At 44.1% G+C, this 24,061-nt stretch overlaps 1 protein-coding gene across 4 annotated transcripts in view; it reads right to left on the reverse strand.

The window, feature by feature from the left end:
- Positions 1-23,438, reverse strand: part of cdk17 (cyclin dependent kinase 17) — a 251,513-nt gene extending 228,075 nt beyond the window's left edge. For 2 of the 4 annotated variants that reach the window (XM_086009899.1, XM_086009897.1), the window contains exon 1: positions 22,783-23,438. The gene's annotated coding sequence lies outside the window, so the exon portion shown is untranslated. The remainder of the gene's footprint in view (positions 1-22,782) is intronic. The other 2 variants (XM_086009896.1, XM_086009900.1) reach the window with 2 other exon arrangements.
- Between the last annotated feature and the right edge of the window lie 623 nt (positions 23,439-24,061).

A 24,061-nucleotide genomic window follows, 5' to 3' on the forward strand; every position in this document is an offset into this window, starting at 1 on the left:
TCGTCCGAGTCAGAAGGTTGTGGGTTCAAGTCCCACTCCAGAAATTTGAGCACAAAATCTAGGTTGACCAGTGCAGTACTGAATGGGCGCTGCACTGAGTGTCAGAGCTGCCAAGCCTTTTGATGAAACGTTAAACCGAGGCCCTGTCTGTGCTCCGAGATTGACGTTAAAAAGATACCATGTCACTATTCGAGAACCGTTGGCCAACATTTATCCCTCAACCAACATCACTTTAAAAAAAAATTCTCTGGTCATTGTAGCAGTGCAGTTTGTGGGACTTTGTTATGCACGAATTGGCTACCACATTTCCTTCATTACAAGTGTGACTAAATTTCAAAAGTACTGCATTGGCTGTAATGCACCTTAGGACATCCTGAGGTTGTGAAAGGCACTATAAAAATTTCTTTTAAATAGGAAACATAGGAACAGGAGTTGACTTTCAATTAGATCATGGCTGATCTGTATCTTAACTCTATTCACAAGCCTTGGTTCCATATCCTTTAATACCCTTGCCCAACAAAAATCTATCGACTTCAATTTTTGAATTTTCAATTGACCTCGCCGTAACAGTTTTTTAGGGGAGGGAATTCCAGAATGCCACTACCCTTTGTGTGAAGTGCTTCGAGGCATCACCCTGAACGGCCCAGCTCTAATTTTAAGGTTATACCCCCTTGTTCTGGACTCCACCACCAGAGGAAATAGTTTCTCTCCATCTACCGCATCAAATCCTTCAACCACCTTAATTAGGTCACCCTTCAATCTTCTATACTCAAGGGAATACAAGCCTAATCTATGCATAATTTAACCCTTTTAGCCCCCAGCCAATATATCCTTCATGCGATGCCCAGAACTGAACACAGTACTTCCAGATGTGGTCCAAGCAGAGTTTTATACAACAGAGTACAAGGGCAAAGAAAGTATGATAAATTTGTACAAAACACTGGTTAGGCCACAGTTAAAGAGCACAATAGGACATTAAAGCCAGTGTAGTGTAGATTCACCATGGATGGAAAACCATAGTGAATGGTTGAGAGACTTAACTACTAGGACTATTTCCACTGGAGCAGAGAAAGCCAAGAGGTTTCTAAATTTATATAGGGACTTTGGGTGAAGAGAGAAAGACCACTTCCTCTGGTTGGGGAGTCAGCGATAGGGGCACATCAATTTAAAATAGTCATCAAGAAAGTGAGGAGTGTGATTAGAAGAATTATTTTGTTAAACTCAGCAGGTTAAGAGTATGAAATTCTTCGCCACGGGGAGTGATTGAAGCAGAGATCATTGCCTCTTTCAAGGGAAAATTGGATAAATATTTGAAGTAGAGGAAGATACAGGATGATGGGGAAGAGAACAGGACAGTGGGATTATTTCTGGTTTGCTCCAATAAAGAGCTGGCACAAACACAATAGACCAAATGAGCACCTCCTGTGCTGTGAATTTAACAATTCTAAACAGATCTTAAACTGTTTTCGCCCATAAATGAATTCCAACAGGTTGGCAAAAGCAAGGCAGAGACAATTTTTTCTTCCTCTCCCCCCGCCGCCATTAATATTTTTGAGGTCAAGATGAGGGATGTTACCATTAGAAAATGGGACACCTCGTCAGTACAGGTACTCCGTAGCAACAACTAGCACTCCCAGGACAGTGGAATTGTCAAACTCAACCTTGTGAAATAAGAATGACACTAGTGTAATCTAAGACACCAAAGAGTCCCATGGGGGAGGGGAGGGGAGGAGAAGAAGAGGAGGAATGGGAGCTTCTTCTAATACAATAGCAAAATACTGCAGATGCTGGAAATCCAAAATAACAACAGAAAACGCTGGAAAAACTCAGCAGGCCAGGCAACATCCGAGGAGAGAGAAACAGAGTTAACGTTTCAGGTCGATGACCTTGCGTCAGAACTGGAAAAAAAGCAGGAAATGGAAAGCAAGTTTAGAGGCTGGGAAAAGGGGGAGGGGATGAAAGAACAAAAGGGAAGGTCAGTGATAGGATAGAAAGCAGGAGAGATTAAGAGACATTGAAAGACATGATGTATGATGTATGAGGAGAGATTGGGTCGATTAGGCTTATATTCGCTAGAGTTTAGAAGAATGAGAGGGGATCTCATTGAAACTTATAAAATTCTAACAGGACTAGACAGACTAGATGCAGGAAGGATGTTCCCGATGGCGGGGGAGTCCAGAACTAGGGGTCACAGTCTAAGGATAAGGGGTAAGCCATTTGGGACAGAGATGAGGAGGAATTTCTTCACCCAGAGAGTGGTGAGCCTGTGGAATTCTCTACCACAGAAGGCAGTTGAAGCCAACTTATTAAATATATTCAAGAAGGAGTTAGATATATTTCTTGAGGCTAAAGGGATCAAGGGATATGGGGAGAAAGCCAGGACAGGGCACTGAATTTGGATGATCAGCCATGATCTCATTAAATGGCAGAACAGGCTCGAGGGGCCGAATGGCCTACTCCTGCTCCTATCTTCTATATTAAGAGATATTCAAGGCTAATGACTGACTACTTGCAGCAGATGCAAAAAGCCACTTCTACTATGGACCAAAAATGCATAGCCGTGACCTCAGAATAACACCTGCATCTCAGCAACATCACCTTTTTTAGGTTTCTGGTTGTCACCATTTTTCATTTGCACTGATTTATCAGTACTTTAATTTTGTTAGTTCAATAAAGTAAAAATTGGAGCAAGAAAAAAATCCGGTGAAAACATTTATGTATTAGCCTCGCGCTCTATGGTCTGAGACAGCAAGCATTTATGTAGAAGTGCAGAGGAGTTACAACATGGACACAGGCCATGTCGGCGTTTACCCTCCACACGAGGAAATAGTTCTAATCACATTTACCCATCCTGTTCCCATATCCCTCCATCCCATTTTCCATCATCCACTTATCCAATTTACTCTTAAATGCTGACATAGCTGAGGCAGAAATGACTAACTCTTGAAGTGAATTCCGTAGTCTAAACTCTATAAAGGCATTTCTCCTGCCCTTGGTTCTAAATTTCTTACTTTTAATTTTTTTATCTATGGCCACTCGTTTTAGACCCTTCAACTACTGGAAACAGTCTGCTTCCATAATTTTACAAACTGCTACCATATCAGCCCGTAACCCGTAACCTGCGTTGTTCTAACAGAGAAAAGACCCAATTTTTCAAACTTCTTTTGTGTTTGTATTTCCTCAAACCAGACAGCATCCTAGCATTGTACCCTCAAACCATTCCTATAGTTTGGAAATATCAGTAGTATTAAGAGAATCAGAGTGGAGAGTTAGGGCAGCCCTTTATTCAAGTTCTCCTTAAAATTTGTTCTAGGTATCCTTGTATTCATGTCCTATAGAAACATTTTAAAAAGGTAGACACAAGAACAAAACTGTCCGTAACTAGGAGCAGAAGTGAATGTGTTTTTGTTCACCTTGTGTTTCTGGACTATCAATATATTTATCATAATAATATATCCTGTAACAGACGCTTTACTACAGCTCTACCGGTAGTGTCATAAAGCCTGTGGTCATAAAGCTCAAAGGCCAGAAAATTAATTTCTGAATAGTCCAAGCTGAGCACAGAAATGGAGAGAGACACGGGCACAGACTTTTCTTGATGGTTAGTGGTAATAATTTGTTTTTGTTATTGTTGTGTTATTCTGGGATTCAGTCATTTGAAACCCAGAGAGCAGCGTTCGGCTATTATAGAGAATATGATACCAGTGTTCCCATCACTGTCTCCAGAGCAGTTCAATTTTTCCTCAAACCAGATGCCTACCATGAACACAAAACCATTTCCCTCCCCTGGCTTCCAAATAGCCAAAACAAAAGAAATCATAATGTCTCAATATTTTAGATAGTCTACTCATAATTCAAATTTCTGGCACTAAATTCCCACTTGCTGGGTTATTCACATTGCTTAATTAAAAGTTTTAGAATAAAAAAAACTTAATTTTTTTTTTTTTTAATTCGTTCATGGGATGCGGGAGTCACTGGCAAGGCCAGCATTTATTGCCCATTCCTAATTGCCCTAGAGGTGGTGGTGAGCCGCCTTTTTGAATCGCTGCAGTCCGTGTGGTGAAGGTACTCCCAGTGCTGTTTGGGAGGGAGTTCCAGGATTTTGACCCAGTGACGATGAAGGAACGCAGATATACTTCCAGGTCAGGATGGTGTGTGACCTGAATGGGAACTTGGAGGTGGTGGTGTCCCCATGCACCTGCTGCCCTTGTCCTTCGAGGTGGAAGAGGTCACGGATTCGGGAGGTGCTGCCGAAGAAGCCTTGGTGAGTTGCTGCAGTGCATCTTGTAGAGGGTACACACTGCAGCCACGGTACGCCAGTGGTAGAGGGAGTGAATGTTTAAGGTGGTGGATGGGGTGCCAATCAAGCGGGCTGCTTTGTCCTGGATGGTGTCGCGCTTAGAGTGTTGTTGGAGCTGCACTCATCCAGGCAAGTGGAGAATATTCCGTCACATTCCTTACTTGTGCCTTGTAGAAGGTGGAAAGGCTTTGGGGAGTCGGGAGGTGAGACACTTGCCGCAGAATACCTAGCCTCTGACCTGCTCTTGTTGCCACAGTATTTATGTGGCTGGTCCAGTTAACTTTCTGGTCAATGGTGACCCCCCAGGATGTTGATGGGGGATTCGGCGATGGTAATGCCGTTGAATGTCATGCGGTGGTAGTTAGACTCTCGCTTGTTGGAGATAGTCATTGCCTGGCGCGCATGTTATCTGCCACTTATCAGCCCAGGCCTGAACGTCGTCCAGGTCTTGTTGCATGCGGGCATGGACTGCTTCATTATCTGAGAAGTTGTGAATGGCACTGAACACTGTGCAGTCATCAGCGAACATCCCCATTTCTGACCTTATGTTGGAGGGAAGGTCATTGATGAAGCAGCTGAAGATGGTTGGGCCTAGGGCACTGCCATGCGGTACTCCTGCAGTGAGGTCCTGAGGCTGTGATGATAGACCTCCAACCACCACAACCATCTTCCTTTGTGCTAGGTATGACTCCAGCCAGTGGAGAGGTTCTCCACCCCCCAAATTCCCATTGTTGGAGCCCAAAACCTTTGCTGTATCCAGTGTGCTCAGCTGTTTTTTTATATCTCGTGGAGTGAATCGAATTGGCTGAAGATTGGTTTGTGATGGTGGGGACCTCAGGAGGAGGCCGATATGGATCATCCACTCGGCACTTCTGGCTGAAGATGGTTGCAAGCGCTTCAGTCTTGTCTTTTGTACTCACGTGCTGGGCTCCACCATCATTGAGGATGGGGATATTCATGGAGCCTCCTCCTCCAGTTAGTTGTTTAATGGTCTACCACCTTTCATGATTGGATGTGGCAGGACTGAGAGATCGTTTAGCCCTGTCTATAGCATGCTGCTTCCACATTTTAGCATGCATGTAGATTGTGGTGGAATACAATTCTGTTGCTGCTGATGGCCCACAGCGCCTCATGGATGCCCAGTTTTGAGCTGCTACAACTGTTCTCAATCTATCCCATTTAGCACAGTGGTAGTGCCATATAACACGATGGAGGGTGTCTTTAATGTGAAGACGGGACTTCGTCTCCACAATGACTGTGCAGTGGTCACTGCTACCGATGCGGTCATGGACAGATGCATCTGTGACAGGTAGATTGGCGAGGACGGGGTCAAGTAGGTTTTTCCCTCGTGTTGGTTCTCTCACCACCTGTCGCAGGCCCAGAATGGCAGTTATGTCCTTCAGGACTCGGCCAGGTCGGTCAGTAGTGGTGCTACCGAGCCACTCTTGGTGAGGGACACTGAAGTCCCCTACCCAGAGTACATTCTGTGCCCTTGCTATTCTCAGCGCTTCTTCCAAGTGGTGTTCAACATGGAGGAGCACCGATTCATCAGCTGAGGGAGGGCGGTAGGTGGTAATCAGCAGGAGGTTTCCTTGCCCATTCTTGACCTGAAGCCATGAGACTTCATGGGGTCCAGAGTCAATGGTGAGGACTCCCAGGGCCACTCCTTCCCGACTGTATACCACTGTGCCACCACCCCTGGTGGGTCTGTCCTGCCGGTGGGACAGGACATACCCAGGGATGGTGATGGGGGAGTTTGGGACATTGGCTGAAAGGTATGATTCTGTGAGTATGTCACACTATGTGGCGTACTCATTTACAAAACTTTTTTTTCCCAGTTTTAATAAATAAACACAGATTTCATAATTTTTCAATTGGAGGCTGGCAGGTGAGGTAGGTGAAAGGTTTATTGGTTCAACGTGAAAGCCAGAAACACTATACATGTTTCATCTGTTCCACCAGCCATCCTATGGTCTTGGAGTAAGAATGTGAGCTTGGTGTCAATTAGTGGTAGCTTTGTGCTGCAAGTCCATGCCCAGTTGTCACATTTAATAACAGTATTTATCCATGCATTTTTAATACAAAATGATATTCCTCTTTTTTAATGCATCTGGCTCTGTTCTTTACTTATGTCGAGGGAAGGTCACTAAAAGCCAAATGCACTAATGCTGGTCTACACAGGTGGGCCAAGAAGTCATCTCAGTAACAGCGAGACCCAAAGGCAAAAGTTCCATGTAAATGTCACTATTTCCCAGAACTGCAGCATTGGTTCATTTATAACAGGATTGCCTCATTCTAAGGCAACTTTGCAGTAGAAAGTTGGCATCAATCAAGTAGGTGGCAGCCCTGGCTTCGTGGTGGTACTCTTGCCTCTCAATCAGACGGTCCTGGATTAGAGCCCCACTCCAGACACTTGAGCACGTAATCTTGGCTGACACTCCAGTGCAATACTGAGGGAATGCTGCCCTTCGGATGAGATGTTAAACCGAGGTCCGGTCCCAGGTGGGCGCAAAAGAATTCATGGCACTATTTGAAGAGGAGCAAGGGTGATGTGTGTGTCCTGGTCAACATTTGTCCTTCAACCAACATGACCAAAAAACATTTGTTCATTTAGCTCGAATGTTTATGGGACCCTGCTGTGCACAAATTGGCTGCCATGGTTCCCTACATTACCCAGGCCTACACTTCAAAATTGTTTAATTGGCTGTGAAACACTTTAAGACACCCAAAGGTTGTGAAAGGCACTATGTAAATGCAAGTTTTCCCTACCCCCACGTACAGATCTAGCAAAAAGGTGGAAAAATTGAAAATTAAAAACAAGTCACAGGACCTTACCATTACCTTAAAATTACAGGAAACTCGATTTACCAGCACCTAAAATAACCGGAAATCTCTGTTAACCAGCAAAATTCAGGAGTAGGTTCAGGTAAGTTTTACTTCATTAGTGGCCGTTCCTGGATCTGTGGCTGTGTAAACAGGGTTCCTGCACCTGTTGCTAAGCAACAGGGAAGCCTGGATTTGTTGCTGTGTACGGAGCTCTCGTACCTTTTACTATACCTCTCTGTAATCCGGACTTTGATAAACCGGCACCACGCCAGTGCCGGATAAAAAGTGTTTCCTGTACCATTGATAACATTCACCCTGCTAATTTTATAAATCAGCATAGCTTGATTTCATTGCAATCTAGCACAATTAAGAAAGACAGTTCCTGTATTTTACAACAGTAAAACTAGACTGATGAACATTTATTAATTTGCTATTCACACTGCTAACAGTGAAAATATATTACAGCAAACTTAGTGCTGGAACTTGCACATCATTCCTTGTTTGCATCGTGGGTGCTGCACAGCTTATAAACATCTAATGCAGAATAAGCTTATGTCATTCAGAAGTTGATTTGGTAAAACCAAAACAATTTCAATTTAAAGACCACTTGACATTATAGTCAATTTAGTTAATCATAACAAATTAAGTAATTTCACAGCTGAACTGTTATTAGGAACCTGTAAATAAGCTGGAGCTTAAACACAGTTTGCATTTCTGATTGGAGGTTTTTGTTTTCACAAGCCAAAACTGAATCATAGGGGTTTGGGTCAGATACCCGTTTTACACCCCACTTCATTTTGAACTCCATTGACTTTAGAGCGTGAAATTGGGCAGTGTGCAAAACAGGCAACCCAAACCCACTCGACGGGTTAGGTTAAAATTACCCCCATAAAATGAGATTGGTGTATAAATTGGTCTCTACCACTAAATCACAATACTTCCCTCACTCCTTCTGAGCTATGCACCTTGAAATACATTCTTCTCTACTTGTTGACCTCCTGTAGCATAGCCCAGCCATTCTCCTCCTCCAACCTCAAATTCGTGCAGATTCCCTTTGCTCATCTAACTCGGTTCTCCTTGCAACCCCTTCCTCTGCGCCACCTTCAATCACAGGGCCTTCAGCCATTTCAGTTCCAAACTCTGGAATGCCTTGCTTCCTTTTTCTCCTACTGCTAAAGTCTGCTTAAAACTCTTCTTTTATCATGCCTTCCGCCACCATCACTAACTTCTCTCCCACCGCTGTCCAGAGCCCAACTATTTTTGCTTTCGAGAAGTGCTTTGTGGGGTTTGTTATTGCTGTGGTATTGTTCACGGAAAGAACAAACAATCTAATGTGTATGCATGTCTTTCTCACTTCATACTGCAGACACCCTCTGGCTAGAAAAATTCCTCTCCTGCACCCTGAGCAGTGGGAGTAATTACCTGATTTTGGGTCCACCATGTCCATTGGCCGATTTTTCTCAACATTGACTGGCATATGCCACAGAAATTACCATTTTTCCACTCACACAGCTGTTGTCCAAAAGTGGAGAAAGGCAAACCTGGGGGGTGGGGTGCAAGAATTCACCAGATTTTGCTTCTTTTACAATAATAATACCAAGACATTTCGCCTCACCATCACCCTGCCACTACAAAGCCCTCGGCTTACTCCACACAATGGATTCTTCCATTCCTGGATCCAGCTAGGCCCTGTTCTTTGTAGTTCCCAGGAAGCTGACTTCAGTCCCTTCTCCACATCACGGAAGACCTCTCCTGGTCCCTCAATACCTCCTCTCTGGTGAAGGCGGCCCAGCAGCGCCTATATTTCCTAAGGAGGCTGAAGGGATGTAACCTGTCACCCCTGATCCTCTCTAACTTTTACCGCTGCACAATAGAGAGCATCCTGACAAACTGTATCACAGTATGGTATGGCAGCTGTAGCTACTATGACCGGAAAGCCCTGCAGCGGGTAGTCAAAACTGCCCAACGCATTACCGGCACCCGGCTACCGACCATAGAGCACATATACCAGAAACGCTGTTTATGGAGGTCACGGTCCATCATCAAAGACCCTACCCACCTGATATACCTATCAATTCATCCAATGAAAAGCGACGAGTTAAGAAAGTAACTATAGGTTTTTATTGGCTAAATAACAGAGCCCACCCTCGTGGGTGATCGGATCCAACAAGGAGGAATACCAGCCAGTCGACCACCTTTATACCTGGGCAGGTAGGTGGAGCCATGGGCGGAGTCAGCAGTGGTCAGCCCAGGTATAACAGCGTGACAAGAGGCAACCTCGTGTAGTGATACAACAGTGTAAACAGTGATAACCATAGTGTAACGATATAACAGTGATAACCATAGTGTAACGATAGTGAACGATAAAAGTGGTTTACCACACCACCCCAGCCACAGTCTGTTCGCCCTCCTGCCATCTGGGAGACGCTACAGATGCATTCGCACCTGTACGACCAGATTTAGGAACAGCTTCTTTCCCAGGGCTGTCATCCTACTGAACTCCACAAATAAACTCTAAAGCCTGCACATCTGCCAATGCACTTTATTATGGTTATGTTAATGTATTACAAGCCAAATGTATGTTGAATGTTTAAATGTCTTAATCCAAATGTACACTCTCGGGAGCCGCAAGCCTACATTTCGTTGTACTGCACTTGTGCACTAACAATGACAATAAAGTTGATTTGATTTGATTTGAACGCCCATTTTCTTGTCCACTCTGCTCCCTGGCCACAGACTCCATTCCCTGCCTGACTGCTCCACTCCCAACCCATTTCCTGAACTATCCACGAGCAATGCCGCAGAAGAGCTACAAATAGAAAACATAATTTTCTGTCTCTGCTACATTCTCTTATCAAGTTCAAATACTTGTGTCAATATGTAACTGCTAAGAAACCAAAAAGCTGAAACAGTAAAACTTGTAATCCTAATAAATATGGGATAATCAGTATGCTCATTTGACTAGCGTCATAAGGATGGGATATCTTTTTGTAAATGGTACTTAAATGAACACTCATTTTAGCTCACTCCCATCTCCCAAACTTCAACTGTAGTTACTTAATGGTAAAATTGCTGAGCAACCCTACCAGTAAATTATATGAAGAGACAACGATGTGTGTTCTGAAGAGTCAGTTGCCAACCAGAGCTAAAACAAAGCTGTTTTTTCCCCCCCCAAATGGTCTCTTCGTCCTCTTTTCTTTTAAGTTCTTCAATACCCACAATAACAACTTGCATTATTGCAGCACTCATGTGCAGGAAGTCATCACCAATGAGCTCACCATCTTCCTAAAAAAAAAACAGGACCTACAGGAGGAAGCAAGTGCTGCGCCCATCTTTCCCAACCATGAGCAGGCCAAGCAATCTACATGGATCAGCGTTACAATTTTTCTAGTTGTTGGCATGCATGAGCTTTCTCCAGTCATTGGAAAGGTTCGATAGCCAGAAATCAAGTAATTAAAAAAATTAATCTCGAAGCCGTTTTCTAACAAAGGAGGCATAAAATTAAGATGGAAGCAGATTCAAGAGTAACTTTCAAAAGGTAATTGGATATATAGTGAAAAGGAAATATTTGCAGGGCTATGGTTATGGGGAAAGAACAGGGACGTGGAATTAGATACCACTTTCAAAAAGCTGGCACTGACAATGGAAAAATGGCCTTTTTCCTCTGCTGTTTGATTCTAATAATCTAATACTGCCTCTAAATTTGGTCAGTATTTTCTGGTACCTGCCTCTCAAAACAAGTTTAGCTATAAAGGGAGAGAGGGAGAGATATCACACAAAATTACTAAAAGTAACTTGAGAGCCGAGTGTGACACAGTCAGGCATTTAGATTACCAAGCAAGCAACAAAGATCTGAACACCATGTCAAACAGATACAATAGTGAGCATGAAATGATGTCAGTGCGATTTTAGCAGTCAAAGGGCAGTACAATGCCTTGTTTTTCTGTATTAGAAACATTTAAAAGAATGTAGATTTATAGAATGCCTTTTACATCTTCAGGAGTCCCAAAGTGCTTCATAGCCAATTAATTACTTTTAAAGTGTAGTCGCTTATGTTGGCAAATAGGAGCATAGGAACAGGAGTACACCATTCAGCCCTTCAAGCCTGCTCCACCATTCAATGAGATCACGGCTGATCTGCGGCCTAACTCCTTTGGCCCATATCCCTTAATACCTTTGGTTAACAGAAAGCCATCAATCTCTGATTTAAAATTGACAATTGATCTAGCATCAATTGCCGTTTGCAGAAGAGAATTCCAAACTTCTACTACTCTGTATGTAGAAGTGCTTCCTAATGTCACTCCTGAAAGGTTTGCTCTAATTTTTAGACTCTGCCCCCTAGTCCTAGAATCCCCAACCAGTGGAAATAGTTTCTCTCTATCTACCCTAGCTTTTTTTTAAATTTGTTTATGGGATGTGGGCATCGCTGGCAAGGCCAGCATTTATTGCCCATCCCTAATTGCCCTAGGAGGTGGTGGTGAGCCACCGCCTTGAACCGCTGCAGTCCGTGTGGTGAAGGTGCTCCCACAGTGCTGTTAGGGAGGGAGTTCCAGGATTTTGACCCAGCGACGATGAAGGAACGGCCGATATATTTCCAAGTCAGGATGGTGTGTGACTTGGAGGGGAACTTGCAGGTGGTGGTGTTCCCATGCGCCTGCTGCCCTTGTCCTGCTAGGTGGAAGAGGTCGCGGGTTTGGGAGGTGCTGCGGAAGAAACCTTGGCGAGTTGCTGCAGTGCATCTTGTAGATGGTACACACTGCAGCCACAGTACACCGGTGGTGGAGGGAGTGAATGTTTAAGGTGGTAGATGGGGTACCAATCAAGTGGGCTGCTTTGTCCTGGGTGGTGTCGAGCTTCTTGAGTGTTGTTGGAGCTGCACTCATCCAGGCAAGTGGAGAGTATTCCATCACACTCCGTACTTGTGCCTTGTAAATGGTAGAAAGGCTTTGGGGAGTCAGGTGGTGAGACACTCGCCACAGAATACCCAGCCTCTGACCTGCTCTGTTTCCCTTAATATCTTTGAAATATGATAACCAATTTGTATGTAGCACCTTTCACAACCACAAGACATCCCAAAGCACTTTACAGCCAATGAAGTACTTTTGAAGTGTAGTCACTGTAGTAAGGTAGGAAACATGGCAGCCAATTTGAGCACAGCAAGATTCCACAAACAGCAATGTGATAATGATCAGATAATCTCTTTTTTTGAGCGATACTGATTGCGGGATAATATTGACCAGGATACCGGGGATAACTCCCTTGCTCTTCTTCAAAATAGTGCCATGGTATCTTTTACGTCCACCTGAGAGAGCAGACGAGAGCTTGGTTTAAACATCTCACCTGAAAGACAGCAACTCTGATAGTGAAGCACTCCCTCAGCGCTGCACTGGAGTGTCAGCCTAGATTGTTGTGCTCAAGTCTCTGGAGTGGGACTTGAACCCACAATCTTCTGACTCAGCGACGAGAGTGCTACCAACTGAGCCATGGCTGACAAACAAACACACCCTCCATCGTGTTGTGTGGCACTACCACCATGCTAAATGGGTTAGATTCAGAACAGATCTAGCAGCTCAAAACTGGGCATCCATGAGATCCTGTGGACCATCAGCAGCAGCAGAATTGTATTCCACCACAATCTGTAACTTCATGGCCTGGCATATCCCTCACTCTACCATTACCACCAAGCCAGGGGACCAACCCTGGTTCACTAAGGAGGGTAGATGAGCATGCCAGGCATCCTAAAAATGAGGTGCCAACCTGGGGAAGCTGCAACACAGGACAACATGCATGCTAAAAAGCGGAAGCAGCATGCTATAGACAGGGCTAAGTGATCCCACAATCAACGGATCAGATCAAAGCTCTGCAGTCCTGCCACATCCAGTCGTGAATGGTGGTGGACCATTAAACAACTAATGGAAGGAGGAGGCTCCATGAATATCCCCATCCTCAATGATGGTGGAGCCCAGCACGTGAGTGCAAAAGACAAGGCTGAAGCGTTTGCAACCATCTTCAGCCAGAAGTGCCGAATGGATGATCTAGATCAGCCTACTCATGGAGGTCCCCACCATCACAGAAGCCAGTCTTCAGCCAATTCGATTCACTCCACGTGATATCAAGAAACGGCTCAGTGCACTGGATACAGCAAAGGCTGTGGGCCCCGACAACATCCCAGCTATCGTGCTGAAGACTTGTGCTCCAGAACTAGCCGCGCCTCTAGCCAAGCTGCTTCAGTACAGCTACAACACTGGCATCTAACCGACAATGTGGAAAACCGCCCAGGTATGTCCTGTCCACAAAAAGCAGGACAAATCCAACCCGGCCAATTATCGCCCCATCAGTCCACACTTAATGACACCTTCCATCACTTTGCTAATGATCGACAGTGCTATCAAGCGGCACTTACTCACCAAAAACCTGCTCACTGATGCCCACAGTTTGGGTTCCGCCAAGACCACTCAGCTCCCGATCTCATTACAGCCTTGGTCCAAACATGGACAAAGGAGCTGAATTCCAGAGGGGAGGTGAGAGTGACTGCCCTTGACATCAAGGTAGCATTTGACCGAGTGTGGAATCAAGGAGCCCTAGTAAACCTGAATTCAATGGGAACCAGGGGGAAAACGCTCCACTGGCTGGAGTCATACCTAGCACAAAAGGAAGATGGTTGTGGTGATTGAAGGTCAATCATCACAGCCCCAGGACATCACTGCAGGAGTTCCTCAGGGCAATGACTTAGGCCCAACCATCTGCAGCTGCTTCATCAATGACCTTTCCTCCAACATAAGGTCAGAAATGGGGATGTTCGCTGATGACTGCACAGTGTTCAGTGCCATTCACAACTCCTCAGATAATGAAGCAGTCCATGTCCGCATGCAACAAGACCTGGACGACATTCAGGCTTGGGCTGATAAGTGGCAGGTATCATTCACGCCACAGAAGTGCCAGGCAATGACTATCTTCAACAAGCAAGAGTTTAACCACCTCCCCTTGACATCCAACGGCATTACCATCGCCGAATCCCCCACCATCAACATCCTGGGGGTCTCCATTGACCAGAAACTTAACTGGACCAGCCACATAAATACTGTGGTAACAAGAGCAGGTCAGAAGCTGGGTATTCTGCAGCGAATGTCTCACCTCCTGACTCCCTAAAGCCTTTCCACCATCTACAAGGCACAAAGTAAGGAGTGTGATGGAATACTCTCCACTTGCCTGGATGAGTGTTGCTCTAACAACACTCAAGAGGCTCGACACCATCCAGGACAAAGCAGCCTGCTTGACTGTCAGCCCATCCACCACCTTAAATATTCACTCCCTCCACCACTGGCGTACCGTGGCTGCAGTGTGTAACATCTATAAGATGCACTGCAGCAACTCGCCAAGGCTTCTTCAGCAGCACCTCCCAAACCCACGACCTCTTCCACCTAGAAGGACAAAGGCAGCAGGCGCATGGGGACACCACCACCTCCCCCTCCAAGTCACACACCATCCTGACTTAGAAGTTTATCGCCGATCCTTCATCGTCACTGGGTCAAAGTCCTGGAAATCCCTACCTAACAGCATTGTAGGAGTACCTTCACCACAGGAACTGCAGCGATTCAAGGAGGCTCACCACCACCACCTTCTCAATTTGGAATGGGCAATAAATGCTGGCCTTGCCTGCGATGCCTACATCCCATAAATGAATTTTTTTTTTAAACTCAATTAGCTGCCCAATGGTATATTGCCTCATGCAGCGCCAAGCCATGCAGACCAGTAGGTCCCAGTTTGAAGTCCTAGTCTGTGCTGAGTTAGCTGCTCGCAGCCAAGGAAGTAGTTGAGACAACAATTGTATTTAGGCACCCTGGGCCAAAGAGGGGAAAGTTAGACATGTTTCTGGTGCTACTGGTCAAAATTCAGTGATCCCTTTTGGAAAGTGGGATCCTTTATGTCCACCTGAACAGACAGATGGGATCTCAGTTTAATATCTTATCTGACAGATGGAACCTCTGACAATGCAGCACTACCCAGGTTTTGTGCTCAAGAACCTGGAGTGAGGCTTGAACCTACAACCTTCTGACTCACGCCTGTGCCAAGCTGACACTATACATCAATTTCAATAAAAATAAGCAAGTGAAGAAAAAATGCACGGTTCCAACAGCAACTGTATCAGGAGTAACAAGAGGGAAGCTCACTATAGCGTGGTATTTCTGAAGCAAACTTTAATTTTTATGTCTGTGCAGAGAGCTACATTTCTATCAATAGGTAGAACAACTTACATTTATATAGCACCTATAATGTAGTAAAACATCCCAAGGCACTTCACAGGAACAGTATCAAGCAAAATTTGATGCGAATCCACATAAGGGGATATTAGGACAGATTGGTCAAAGAGGTGGGTTTTAAGGAGCATCTTAAATGAGGTGAGAGAGGTAGAGAGGTTCAGCGAGTGAATTCCAGAGTTTAGGGCCGAGGCAGCTGAAGGCTTGACCGCCAATGGTGGAGCAATTAAAATCAGGGATGTGCAAGAGGCCAGAATTGGAGGAGCAGAGCAATCTCAGATGGTTGTAGGGCTGGAGGAGGTTACACAGATAAGGAGGACAAGGTCATGGAGGGATTTGAAAACATGGATGAGAATTTTGAGATGTTCCCGGACTGGGAGCCAATATAGGTCAGCGAGCACAGGAGTAATGGGTGAACGGGACTTGGTGCGAGTTAGGACACGGGCAGCAGAGTCTTGGATCAGCTCAAGTTTATGTCGGGTGGAAGATGGGAGGCCGGCCAGGAGTGCGTTGGGATAGTCAAGTCTCGCGGTAACAAGAGGCATAGATGAGGGTTTCAGCAGCAGATGAGCTGAGGCAGGGGCAGAGTTACAGAAGTGGATGTAGGCAGTCTTGGTGATGGAGCAGCTGTGTGGTTGGAAGCTCATCTCGGGGTTAAATACGACACCAAGGTGTAACTACAGCATAGTTATTCATTAGGGTTTCTAGAAATATTTAGTCATATTACAGTATCTCAAACTAACCACAACACAGGTGATGGGTCACAACCCAAAGTTACTCTGAAATATACATCAATACATGTCAAAATCACACTGCCACAAAATACATATATATATATATATATATATAAAAAATCAGAGACACCATCTGTTTTGCAGTCTAGACCCCAAAGATTAGAAGAAATATTGCATTGTTTAATTGGCTGTTATGACTCACTGTGGGTACGGTCTGCGTTTGGAATTCAACATGCTGGTACAAATTAATACTCCATCAAAACAAAGGAAACTATTCTAGACAGTGCCCCTTTAAGAGTTTAACAACATAAAGGTCATGTTGGTCAGGTGGTGCTTCACTACAAAAACCCAGTGTACAAGTGCCTCATTGTGAAACATGCCTCAATTCTTAGGCAGAACAACTGGAATTGAAACTAAGGACTTTAAATACACACAATAACTACCTCTATGATATGCTTGAGCAGAGAGTGCCAAAGGGAAGAATAGAAAGCAGCTTTGTATGCAAAGTTGAAATATGTTATTAAAAAAAGACTATAGACAGTAGATATTCTAACATGCTTTTACAATCAACTTCCATGTACAAATGAATTACGCAAAAGCAGTACAGAAGAGGAGTGAAATTCTGCGACTCTGTAGAATGAAATACTCGTCTCAAAGCACTTATCATTTTGAACTGCCACAGCCACAAGCACTGATTAACTGATAAAGCAAAAAGAACCAACATTAAGCAGTAAGCAAGTATTACATAGTATTTACAGCATAGAACAGGTCTTTTCGGTCCAAAAAGTCCATGCCGGTGTTTATGCTCCACACAAGCCTCCTCCCAACCCTTCAGCTAACCCCATCATCAAAGTGCCATCTGTGGTGTATGTGCCTTTAAGAGCCCCAGGTGTGCGTAATGCCGGTAATTGCCACTTGGGCTATATAAGCCTGTGTATTGTGTATATCCTTTAGAAACCCCCCCCCCCAGACTTGCTTAGTAAATACCTATGAACCAACTCCTGTCTTCAGTGTCTTTATCTACACACGGACACTACACCATCAGGTGCTGATACAGCAGTAATCAAGGTTTGAAAGGCAACTTAACACTGAATGATAGAACCTCTTTCTGTGTAAAGTCCTATTTCTTTCCCAGCCCAACCAGGAGAAAGACGTTGCAGACGTGTACAGACTGTAGGTAGTTGTAGTACCTGGAACCCTGTAGCTAAAGCAGATGTGTTAAATATTATTACAGTAAATTTCCATCTCCTTCAGTGATTAGAGCTGCTGATAGTGACTCTTCATTGATACCAATCTTTTCTCAAACCAGGGTATGCTGAAGATTTACTGCAAGTAGTCAACAGCAGTGAAACAAACTGTTACCTTGCCAAAATGAGCTAAGAAAGAATGGAGCAAATTAACTTCAATAAACATCAAATGTCTCTACCGGCATAGGATTCATTCAGCCCAAGGCCAATCAGCGCCAAGCTCAAACTCCCAAGATGCACAGATTGGCATTATTGTTGAATATCATCTGTACAGTGCAGTCTGCCCCAAGAGGGAGAAATCTTTTAGGTGCCAGCATATTTCACCAGCGGAACAACAGAAACCTGCCTGCAGACCAATTAAATAAGATGGGGACGGTTATTTGTTAAGAATTGGGAAAATCATACAGACACTGTTCCAGTGTCAAAAAAATCTGAAAGCAACCCCAGCCTCTGGTCTTATTAGTATCCTAGTCTTATTCCTGCAGAATGTGAGGAATAACGGAGGAGGAAAAAAAGTATATTTGCACCCAAGTAGAGGAGGAGAGTGAATCTGATTTAGCGATAGTGCGAAGTTATTTAATCAAAATACCTAAAAGCCAAACTCTAACTGAACTTATGTTCAGCTCTTTATAATGGTCAATTTATATATGGGAAACAAACGTTTTCAATAAAAAGGAGGCAGAAGTCACTTGATGTTTTGGCTTCTGAATTGCAGCAGGAGGCTGAAAATCATTGGTTAAAAACTGCTGACTTGTTACTGTGGCTGATTTCCACGGCTCATTGGTTCTGTGTGCCACATACAATAACTTTGTCAGACATTAACTTTGGTTTAGATCTGCTGCAAATCCTGAAATATTGATCTTTAAGGTTTGCAATTTGTATTTTGGACTAGAACTGAAAATATTTGTGCAGATATACTTTATTTTTGTGAATTTATTTATACAGTTGCTGTTATAAAAACAAACATTAAATTTACTTTTTGGGGCGTTGCAGAATCATATGACACACACGCCAAGTGTATTACAACAGTAAGAGGACGCCACTAACTAAATAATATTTAGCTACGAAGCTGCGGGTACACCCACATACAAGTATACACAAAAGTAAAATATACTGTTTGGTCACATAACATTTTCCACACCACCATTATTGGTTAATGAAGATTCAGTTCCATAACTGAAGATATTAATGCCTTTTCCTTTAAATCAGTTTCCTGCCCCTATTGCAGTATGCAACCACTGAAATAAATATTAAATTGCACCATAGTAAATACAATTTTCAGACTTGCCCTTCTGGTGTATTTATGCAGCAAGTACCTTTCTGCGATTGATAGCTACTATATCAGTTTCAAGTCAGGCAGTAGTGCTTCCATTAGACTGCCTGGCTGGAACTCCAATATTCTTGTCCAGGAGAGCACTCTGCTCATCTGTCGTTACATGCATGCTCAGAAACTTTTTTTTTTTTTTTTAAAAAGTGGTTAAACTTAAATTTAAAAAAGTGTCGAGTATCCAGTCTCTGAACATCCAAGTCAACTCAAGTCAACATTTTAAAACCAAGGCCGGCGGAGTGCACTGGAGTTACACTCCATGCAGCATCAGATCTCACATAGCTTCTATCCATAATTTGGGTTAGGCCCCAACTTTGAGTGATATGCAACTTTAACATCTGTATGAACGGGAAACCACACACATAGAATGCACTATTCTTTATCAAAAATTCTTCCATTTATGGTACTGAAGTGGGGGGGAAATTACATTTTAAATTATTTCCCAAGCAGCACATTTTATTTGAAGATGCTGTAAATTTTAATTTAATTGATATTTTCCTGACTGAGTAAATGTACAGACACAGACACAGACACCCATATAAAGGCTAATAGGCAGCAATCCTCATTAGAGGACTACTGATTCACAGCAGTCGGAACCTAATAACATTTTAAAAAGCAGGCAAACTTTAAAGTTCCAACATGCACTGTCATAAATTTATTGTTCTCTTAGATATACAAGTAGTTGTTTTTACACACTTGTTCTCAGGATGTAGACGACAAAACCATTTATTGCTCATCTCTAGTCCCGAGAAGGTGGTGGGTCTCCTAGCGATTGTATTATTTTTACAAGTGAGGGATTTATGAGACCACTTCAGAGTCAACACAGGTTCCCTTCTCTGAAGGGCACTGAACCAGTTGAGTTTTCTTTTAAACAATCAAGCATCTTTCATGGTCATTTTTTTCTAGTGTAAGCCCACAAATTACCAGCCCAGATTTATTGAATTCAATTTCACAACTTGCTATGATGGGATTTAAAGACAATTAATTAATAAGCAGGCTCGAAGGGCCAAATGGCCTAGTCCTGCTCCTATTTCTGATATGTTCTTAATTAAGTAGGTTTCTTCTTACAGCCAACCACATAGAAGATTTTCACAGCCGCTTATCAACATTAGGAAACATTATTTATACACTGGTATCCTGTGCCTTTACTCCCAGCTGAGTCCAGTCACACAGACAGCCAGAATTTGGGGACAAAGATTATAACTTTGAGCAATAAGTGAAGAGAAAGAGCATTCGTGCAATAATCGTAAATTCTGAAAGCATGTTTACCTTTACCACCTTACACAATGTTAATCAAAGGATTCTCTTCGTTGATACCAGCAACAAAAATTTACTACATGGCACTATATGCCTGAATGGTTTTTAGGCCCCGAAATTATACACGCCATGAAATGATGATGTACAAATGTGTTCATTTGAAGTTGCTCTCTACTATTTTAATGAAGGTGCTAACCTGTTTAAAATAAACAAACATAGCCACTAAAATAGCAGAGCCTGGAATTGCAGACAAATGCAGTTTGGGTTTGTATGTAGCATATCAATAGAATTTCAGAGCTACACCAAATTAAGTGTAACCGCATATATCCAGTGTTACAAAAATACTCCAGTATACCCCTAACCGAGTCAGCCTCATCGTCCCTAGATCAGCTCGATTCACTGGTAACTTAAGTGGGGAAGGGTCTCAATCAATGTACCCCGTAGTTTTTTTTGGCTGCGTGACCCCTTTAACGGGCTGCGCAGTCCTTTCAAATTTCCGCGCATGCACGGTTTTTCCATTGTGAAGCCAGCAAGTAGTCTGCACGGGACCTCCAGAGCACTGCACGGCCACGCAGCTTAACAGGAATATTGGTCTCAATAAGTCATTGCGTAAATCTTGCGGCCACCGTCTTGGCGTCAAAATGATCTTAAAGCAACTACAGCAGATAGAGTCCCACATGCTGCTAGATAGTGGGATAGATGAATATACAGCAGAAATCTGATGTGCCACTTTTGTTTTTCCTATTCAGAATTAACAGAATTGTAATATTAGCTGTTACAAAGTATTTACAACACTGAAACAAGCCATTTGGCCCAACAGGTCCATACCAGTACTCATGCTCCACACGAACTCCTCCCACCCTTCTTCATCTAATCCCCATCAACATAGCCTTGAATGCATCCATGCTATTTGCCTTAACTACTCCGTGGTAGAGTTCCCCACATTCTAACCACTCTCTGGGTAAAGGAGTTTCTCCAGAAATCCCTTTTGAAATTATTAGTGACCATCTTATATTATGGCCCTTAGTGTCATCTCGCCCGCAAGTGGAAACATCTTCTCTACGTCTACCCGATCAAACAAACCCTTTCATAATGTTAAAGACCTCTATCAGGTCACGACTCAGTCTTCTCTTTTCTAGAAAAAAAAAGCCTGTTCAATCTTTTCTAATAAGTATAACCTCTGTGTTCTGGTATCATTCTAGTAAATCTTTTTTGCACCCTCTCCAGCGCCTCTTTCATTTTTAGAATATGGAGACCAGGACTGTTTACAGTACTCCAAGGTTGGTCTAACCAATGTTCTATAACAAGTTTAACATAACTTCTCTGCTTTTCAATTCTAGCCCTCTAGAAATGAACCGCAGTGCTTTTACTTTCGGGTTCAGGTTTAATTTTCGCGCTCTCTTGGCCGGGCTGGCTAAGGCCCGACTGGCTCTGTGTTGCTACTATTAGTGATCTATGTATTTGTATCCCCAGATCCCTCGGTTCTTCTGCCCCATTTAGACACTTATTTTCCAAGGAGCATGTTGTCTTCTTATTCTTTCGACCAAAATGTACTTGCATTTATCTATATTGATTGAAGTTCAGCTATTCTAATTCCACAAGTTTAAGGCATTCTACAGCAATGAGCACCCTCAGACTTCTCAATTAAATGAAATGAGCAGCATTATTGTTAAAGACTCAAGGAAAATGTATTGTAAATCAGATTACTACAACTTACTTCAGATGTCAATTTAAAAAGTTAACACAAGGCCAGGGCTCCAATGTGATGAAATAGTAACTCTTTGTGACCAAGGATATTTTTTTGCTGTTTTTGTCCACTACTGTAGTTTCAGCATTGAAAATTTTGGGGGAATTTATTCCATGCTAACTTGAATAGGCAGGAACAAGATGCCATGACAAATTACTCAAGCGACACAGGAATAAAAATGAGAATTAAATTTGATTAATTTATCTTTATAAGCTAAGAAAACTTATCTTTGGTGTTGAGTGAGCCTACAGTTATGAAGATTATTTAATACAATGCATGCCATGCGTGTTGGTGTTGTATTAATATATGATAAAATAGAAAACTAAGCTCAAACTCATTTACAAACTTTGCGCTTTCAGACACAGAATAGATAACTGGGATTAAACAGCAGCTTTTTAAGTATCAACGTGCATATTATGAAAACACCCAACAGCTTTGAAGTCAAGTCAAGCAGAGATCAGGTGTCAATTTTCATTGTGTAAATTAAAACATTTTAAAATGCGTAAGAAACGACTTCCAATTGAGGGAGAAGAGTGAACTACAGGATTCCTACAGTGAAACTGGACAGGGTTGTCACTTGCATCAAATTCCTGTGGATGGTCCTGGTCACCAGTTCATTATTACTCGTTCCTGTGGATGGTCCTGGTCACCAGTTCATTATTGCTCATTCCTGTGGATGGTCCTGGTCACCAGTTTACTCACATTAACAACAGGGGTGGATCTTCGACCAGACGCTAATTAATTAAAGGCTGAGATCATGGGCCGGGAATGCTGCAGCGTCACCCTCTTCCCACGGTCCTTTTCTTTTGCTTTAATTCCGCCCCTGCCGTCCCAGGACCGGTTTCCATGGCACGCCGACATCCGCTTCGCACAACACTTCCCCCCTCACAAAAGATATAAAAATTCGCATTTCCTGTCATTAAAACCCGTCCCTAATGAGCGAGCGCCGGGGCGGCCGGTGGAAAAGGGGCAAGGCCGGTCACTCACCGAGCGCAGCGAAACAAACTTCCCAGTTATAGCCATTCGAAGCACAAACCCGCCGGGTAACTTTAATCTGAGAATTTAACAAAAAAAAACAAACCTTACCTGTTAATAATAAAACAAGTGGCAGCGGCGGCTGGCTCGGCGATGGCGGGCGGGCCGGCCGGTCCCTCCTCCGGCTGACTGCGCGGCCCTTCGCCCCGCCGTCTCCCGGGTTACCGGTCCCGCGCAGGCCGCTGACGGCTTCTTTCCGAATTTCCTCCTTGTGGGTCTCGAGCGCCTTCCGAGAGTCAGTCCCGGCTTCGGCGGCGCCTCTCGCCGATATCCCAAAGGTGTCGGTCGGTGTGTGTGTGGGGGCAAACCCAGTCAGACAGACACCGTGGTCCCGGGGAGTCAACTGCGATCGCTTGCCACTGCTGGACCACAAGCCAGAAAGGGTTCACTTCACTTCCCTCCCACCCCAGCTCCACCTGGCGGAGGGAACAACTTGAAGCGGCGCGGCCGAGACGCTAGCGTGCGTGAACCGTGTAAAGGTGCTGTTGAGAGTTCGACGGTGGTGCTGGCGGCGCTAGATTTACCCGAGCGAAGGCCGTCTGGACACCGACTGCCGTCTCCGCCCGATTCACATCGAGTCAGGCAGGCGCTGCACGGTGGGGCTCCCCCTGGCGACCGGGCAAAGGCTGCAGGCGGTGTGCGGAAGTGAATGCACCCGCAGGGGATGGGCTGGCGGCTCGGGGGAGGGGAAATAAGGTGGTGCGGAAGGAGGACAGGACCCTTCAACTCCTGGGCTGGAAGCTGCTCCGTAAATCGGGGACAGCCCGATCAGAGGACTCGGCGTGGGGAGGGGATTGAAACCCTTTTGTTGACAGTTTGAAACTCCTGCATTAAAGGAATAAGCTGCATGAGGTTCACACCAACTGCATTAAAAGACAACCCCTTTCTTAAAGTGCAAAGCAGAAGGGAAATTACGACAATTCAGTATGTCCAGGAAGCACACTGCCGCCACAGAAGTGGAAAAACATTTCAATCACTGTGGTGCCATGCACACTGCACCTTTTAAACACACTACTTACAGTGCACGGCGGTGTGTTTTTAAGAACCACGTGCATTCACACAAACCTTGCGTCGCCTTTACCTTCCTAATGAATTGCACTGGGGTGGATCTCCGCCACAAAAGGAGTGAATGCCATTTACTTCATTCTCGCCGATGCCGAGAACCTGCTAGTACAGGAACTGTCGAACCACAACCACTGAAATCGAGGCGGTGAGAATAGGAAGCCAATTTGAGGTATCAGTGCGTAAAGCTGCGCTATATCCATGCGGCAGAATTTACCCCATTTATAAAAAGGCCACATCTTTATAACGTCTGTCCCCAAGATAAAAG

Source organism: Somniosus microcephalus, chromosome 17, assembly GCF_052327205.1.
Source record: "Somniosus microcephalus isolate GS21.2 chromosome 17, FLI_Smic_1.0, whole genome shotgun sequence".
Lineage (NCBI taxonomy): Eukaryota > Metazoa > Chordata > Chondrichthyes > Squaliformes > Somniosidae > Somniosus > Somniosus microcephalus.